Source organism: Jaculus jaculus, chromosome 2 (assembly GCF_020740685.1).
Source record: "Jaculus jaculus isolate mJacJac1 chromosome 2, mJacJac1.mat.Y.cur, whole genome shotgun sequence".
In the NCBI taxonomy this organism is placed as follows: domain Eukaryota; kingdom Metazoa; phylum Chordata; class Mammalia; order Rodentia; family Dipodidae; genus Jaculus; species Jaculus jaculus.
Window position 1 is genome coordinate 195,186,509 of NC_059103.1, and position 6,769 is coordinate 195,193,277.

The window sequence follows — 6,769 nt, forward strand, 5'->3', positions numbered from 1 at the left end:
ATGTGGGAGGTGAAGACTATTCCTAAATTTGCACTGCATGACTGCATGACCCATGCTTCCACCAAGTGAGGCACAGACGATTTGGGAGTTCAAAGAAGGGGCAGAAGACGTATTTGAGTTAGACAGCTTGGATAAGCTTCCTAGATAAGGCAGGGCTCAAAGTCAAGGGCCATTCTTTGGGAGTTATTTTGGGGTCTCCTGTTTGGATGGCCGATGTAAATGCCAGGTCTCTAATGTGCTCTACATTGACCGTTTGGTTTCTTTGCCTTTTCTGGTCATAGTGCACATTGAGACACAAAGCCATGGTTGTCAGTGCCAGAACCAGCAGCTCCGCTGCCCTGGGGTCTGAAAGACTTCATCTGGGTTCCAGACAAAGACTGTCTTATATATGCTATCTATTTCAGTCATTTTTATGAGCACTGTGGAATATTTTCAAGCTATCCCTTTTAAGCATTATCTCTTGGCAGTTAAGAAAAAAGATCCATTGCAAGCACTGGGGTTTCTGAAAAGGGGTTTAAAAATAGCTCAGGGCACTAGACAGCTGCAGCGATTGGAAACGGAGCTCTCTGCTTGCACCTCTGCTGGTTTCCATTTCAGCCTTGCAGCTGGAAATGAGCTCTTCCTCTGCTGGGGACAGATGCAAAAGGAGGAAGGCATGGAGCGGAGGCCCCTCCTGGGGTCACATTCAGCAATATGTTTGCAGAGAGGTACTGTAGTGACGGAGAGCCACATATCATTCTCTCAGACTTGAAAAAGCTCATCCGACACATCTTTATATTTGGAACTGAAAAGACTCAGCCTGGTGGCTTTGTGATGCAAATTATAGGACCCAAATCAGATAAATTCTCTTGGCTGGTAAGGATGGCAGTACGTGTTGACTGACTTGTGACAACCCTTCACATGCCTTGTTTCACGGGACCTGTGACAATGCCACGGAGGTTCTTGAAGCCACTGCACATTGGCAGCGTGAAAGCCGAGGATGGGAGGTGTTATGGGCATGCCCTGGCCTTCAACGAGATCCTGGGAATGGAGGAGGCTGGGTCAGACTCCGAATCCCTGCTTAGGGCCTCTGGCTAAGGCCGGTACAGAACCTCGTACTGCTTTGTAAATAAGGCTACACGGGCTTCTGATGTACCTCAGACGGGGGCAAGTGTGTAAAAACAGAAACACCCAGGCACAGACATGCACCGCTGTCTGTTCTAAGATGAGCTCAACCATAATACCAACTCGATAAGTGTTTTCTAAGTTAAGTGAATGGTAAGCCACACTTATTTTTATTTGTTTATTTATTTTTTGCTTCTTTAAGGTAGGGTCTCACTCCTGCCCAGGCTGACCTGGAATTCACTCTGTAGTCTCAGGATGGCCTCGAACTCATGGTGATCCTCCTACCTCTGCCTCTTGAGTGCTGAGATTAAAGGTGTGCGCCACCACACCTGGCTTATTTATTTATTTTCAAGGTGGGGTCTCACTCTAGCCCAGGCTGACCTGGAATTCACTATGTAGTCTCAGGGTGGCCTTGAACTCACACCTTCTACCTCTGCCACCCAAGAGCTGGGATTAAAGGCACATGCCACCATGGCCGGTGCAAATCACACTTTAAATGAAAAGGGAAGACCCTGAGTCTCTTTAAGACTTCATTGCTTTACCTGTAAAATGGATGGAATGTTTTATTTATTTATTTATGAGAAAGAGAGAAAGAGAATGGGCATGCCAGGGCCTCCTGCCACTGCAAACGAACTCCAGACACGTTCACCGCTCTAGGTGTCTGGCTTTACATGGGTACTGGGGAATTGAACCGCAGCCATCAGGTTTGGCAAGCAAAACCTTTAACCACTGAGCCATCTCTCCAGCTCAGGAACACTATGTTTTGGCAGGCTTTGCAACATTTGCCATGCAGATCAAGTGAGATAAGAAACTACCTGTTGTAGTTAAATAGTCTGGAAATTCATTCGACAATTAATTCAGCCAATAGTAACTAAGCATGAACTGTGAACTGGGTATTGTTTTAGATATTAGATGTCCATCCATGTCTCAAGGAGGGGGGGGGGAGGGAAAGTAAAATGGAGACTGATTACATTTCAGTAATTTGGGGAATTGATTTCATGACATTCTTACAGGTAGGAATTTCATAGTTGCCACATCCTTCTATGGGATGATGTAGTGTTTACATATAATCTGCGCATATCCTCCCAAATACTTTACATCATTGTTATTTAATTTATTTTTTACTTTATTGTTTTATTTGAGAGACAGAGAGAGAGAATCAGTATACAGGGCCTTTTGCCACTGCCATGAACAAACTCCAGACACATGCATCTGGCTTTATGTGGGTCCTGGGGAATCAAACCAGGGTCCTTAGACTTTGTAGGCAAGCACCTTAAACTCTGAGCCAGCTCTCCAGCCCTAGATCATCTTTAGATTGCCTATAATACCTAATAAAATGTAGTCTCTAGGTAAATAGTTGTTATATTCTGTTTTTATTTTAATGCTAGAGATGGGAATCAGGGCCTGGAGCATGCCAAACATATACCTACCACTGAACTACACACCAGGCCCTACACTATAGGATCTCACTCTAGCCCAGGCTGACTTGGAATTCACTTTGCAGTCTCATGGTGGCCTTGAACTCATGGTGATCCTCCTATCTCTACCTCCCGAGTGCTGGGATTAAAGGCATGTACCACCACACCTGGCTTCTACACTGTTTTTTTTTTTTTTTGGATTTCTTGCTTTATTATTCAACTCTGACTTTCTAATTTTATTTATTTGAGATAGAGAGACAAATAGAGAGAGAGAAAGGGCACACCAGGGCCTTTAGCAGATGCAAATGAACTCCAGATGCATTCGCCCCCTTGGGCATCTGACTTAGGTGGCCTAGAACTCACTGCTATCCTCTGCCTCCCTAGTGCTGGGATTAAAGGCATGTGCCACCATGCCCGGCTAGATGTGTGCATTTAAACTGGGCCACAAACATGCCCTCTTTCTCATAGAGAACACTAAAGGGTGGTAGCAACACTCCACCGCACTCAATCTAGCGTCCTTCTTGTCTTCAAACGCTCTTGAAGTAAATGGCACGGCGTCGAAACGCCTTTCACCTCACCAAGAAGGGCATGTGAAGTTCTCATTTGCAGATTGGATTGCTTAGAGGGGTCTCGTTTGTAAACGGTGCTTCTCTTTCCTGCGCACTTGGCCTTGCCCTCTCCTGAACCCGCGAGGGCAGCCACAGCGTAGATTTTGCGTTGGGTATTTTCATGGTCCTGTGTTGGTCCGTGGGATTCTGGATCACGGCATTCCTCGATGGTACTCTGCTTCAGATGGACAGCGTGCCTTCTACAGGCGTGCCACTGAATGAGTGGGCAACTTTGTTCTAGGCTCTGTCATTTGCGTATTCTGGTTTCTGGGTTTGACCAGGCGTAAGGCACAAAGGGGAGCTGTCTTAATGACATCTGCTTTCCAATCTGTCACTTGGGTGCCCCAAGCAACACCAACCACAAAAGTGTGAGTCACATTAGCAATGAAGTCATCCACATGGACCCCAAGATCAATTTTCACCAAGCCACCTTCCTTGAGAATATAGTCCTGAGGATATATTCTTCAAAGGGGAGAAGTGACATGGACAGTCATTTACCAAAATGGTGGTAGGAAAGCAATATCCACCTTTCCTTTCCTTTCTTGAAGATTTTCCCTGTTTCTTCCATAATCATGGCACTGCCTTCCTCACACACCTTCCTCACACTCACTTGGTACTGACACACCCGGGCTGGGTGTTTCCACCCAAGGCTCTTTGATATTGCCTACATAGACACACTTCTGTAACTAGAAACAGTCCCCTTGTCCCTTATTGTATGTACTAGCTAGAACTTGGGTGCTGAGATGAACAAGAAGTTAAAAGCACCTCTTCATACCTCGTTCCCAGTGTTAGAGGGGCCGTGCTCAGTCCGTCACCATTAACTGTGATGTTGGCTGTGTGGATTTTTTTTGTTTATTTTATTTATTTATTTGAGAGCGACAGACAGAGAAAGGGTGAGGAGGGAGAGAGAATGGGAGCATCAGGGCCTCCAGGCACTGCAAACGAACTCCAGATGTGTGTGCCCCCTTGTGCATCTGGCTGATATGGGTCCTGGGGAATTGAGCCTCAAACAGGGGTCCTTAGGCTTCAAAGGCAAGCATTTAACTGCTAAGCCATCTCTTCAGCCTGAGTGTGTGGATTTTTGAAAATGCTTTTTTTAATTAAGTTGAGATGCCTCTCCTCTGTTCTTGGTTTGCTTTGGGTTTTTTGTTGTTAAATAAGGAACATGGTTTTCCCAAGGTTTGTGTGAGTCTTACAAGTAAAATGTAAGTAAAAATGTATACTGTTATAGGCTCTCAAAGAAGGGTCAGAGGAGGAAGCTTTGGACAACGTTAAGGTGAACCAGTAGAAATTTAAAGGAAGATCTTCCCTACATGGATGAGTTCACATTCTCACTTCCATAAGTCTCTTCTGCAGAAACATTGGCTCATGTCTCAGGGTTTCATGAACAAGGAAAGTCATTGCAGCTGTGGCTGCAACAGAAAAATACAGGAACCCGAGTTCCCAAAGGCAAAAAGTGACTAGTATATATTATAGTATTCATGCACAGGATAGTGTGGGTCCACTGACCATCACCAAAGACAAGATTAAATAACTAGAGAAAATGCAAAAGAAGTATAATTTGGTTTTATATTGATAAATGAAGAAGTATATAATAGAATTTATAAATATAAACCTATTGTGGTGGTTTGATTCAGGTGTCCCCCATAAACTTAGGTGTTGTGAATGCTAGCTCCCCAGCTGATGGATATTTGGGAATTAATGCCTCCTGGAGGGAGTGTATTGTTGGGGGCAGGCTTATGGACTTTATAGCCAGTTTCCCCATGCCAGTGTTTGGCACACCCTCCTGTTGCTGTGGTCCACCTTATGTTGGCCAGGGGGTGATGTCCACCCTCTGCTCATGCCATTGTTTTCCCCTGCCATTGTGGAGCTTCCCCTCGAGCCTGTAAGCCAAATAAAACTCTTTTTCCCAGAAGCTGCTCTTGGTTGGGTGATTTCTAACAGCAATGCGAACCGGACTGCAACACCTATGTTCACAATATATATTAGAAAGTTAAGTATATATTGAATATCTGGATATGTTAGGAATTTATTCCTAACTGCATGGAAAAAGACCTGGAAGGATTTAATACCCACTTGTTAATGTTAGGTAACCCTAAGGAAGGGAATAGAATTGGTAGAGAATAAGGAGATTAAAAAAGAAAGAGAGCTTTAAGAGAATTTTACAAAGGCATTTGGTGCTTTAAATTTTTTGTGATAGTAATGCATTTGTTAAGTACTTGTGTATGTACATAACACTACCCAACAGTGTGAAAAACAATTCTTTTTTATTTATTTGTGAGTAGAGCAAGAAAGAGAGAGAGAGAGAGAATGGGCATGCTAGGACCTCTTGCTTCTGTAAATAAACTCCAGTTGCATGTGCCACTTTGTGTGTCTGGCTTTAGTTGCATAGTGGGGAATTGAACCTAGGCCAGCAGGCTTTGCAAGCAAATGCCTTTAACAGATGAGCCATCTCTCAGTCCCAGATAGAGAGAAGAAATAGAGAGAATAAGCACACCAGGGCCTTCAGCCACTGCAAACGAACTCCAGATGCATATGCATCTCTGTACATCTGGTTTACGTGAGTCCCAGGGAATCAAATCTGGGTCCTTAGGCTTTGCAGGCAAGCACCTTAACTGCTAAGCCATCTCTCCAGCCCCCAGAAACAATTTGTGATAAAATTTCACCCACCACTAAATAGATTTTGTCCATTTTCACTCGGTTCTACTATCTCTTTTGCTGGCTCTGACATTAGCTGTGTGATGTTGGACAAGTCACTTTCTCTCTCTCTGGGCCACAGTTTTCTACAGAGTACCTCTTGATCTACTATTAAGCAACTTATTTTTGCATGTGTATATGTGGTGTGTGTGTGTGTGTGTGTGTGTGTGTGTGTGTGTGCGTGTGGAGGCCAGAGGTTGACAATGGGGGTCCTCCTTTAACATCCTCCTCCCATCTGGCCCATGTTGGTGAGACTCCAACTGAGACCCTAAGGAGGGAAAGATGGATGGAGGGCTGGAGAGATGGCTTAGAGGTTAAGGCACTTGCCTGCAAAGCCTAAGGACTCATGTTTGACTCTCCAGATCCTATGTAAGCCAGATGCACAATGTGGTGCATGTGTCTGGAGTTTGAGTGTAGTGGCTGGAGGCCCTGGCGTACCAAGTCTCTCTCTGTCTCTCATAAAGGCAATGTGCCACCACACCCAGAAAAGAAAGAAAGAAAGAGAGAGAGAGAAAAAAAAAAATGGCTGTGCAAGGCTGTTCTGGCCCAAGGCTTCTCTGAGGACAGAAGTGGGAGGTTAACGGCTCTAGGAGAATGGTGACAGACACTGGGGTCAATCAAAACACATCAAGTGGGCTGGAGAGATGGCTTAGCGGTTAAGCGCTTGCCTGTGAAGCCTAAGGACCCCAGTTCGAGGCTCGGTTCCCCAGGTCCCACGTTAGCCAGATGCACAAGGGGGCGCACGTGTCTGGAGTTCATTTGCAGAGGCTGGAAGCCCTGGCATGCCCATTCTCTCTCTCTCCCTCTATCTGTCTTTCTGTGTCTGTCGCTCTCAAATAAAAATAAAAAATTTTAAAAATAAACACATCAAGTCAGAAACCCAGAGACTACAGAGAACTCAACACTAAACCAGACTGCTAACAGACTTGCCAAGGCTCAGGA

At 45.0% G+C, this 6,769-nt stretch overlaps 1 pseudogene; it reads right to left on the bottom strand.

Moving 5' to 3' along the window:
* Positions 1-1,009: 1,009 nt before the first annotated feature.
* On the bottom strand, positions 1,010-3,719 carry LOC101595253 (annotated as a pseudogene).
* Positions 3,720-6,769: the final 3,050 nt, after the last annotated feature.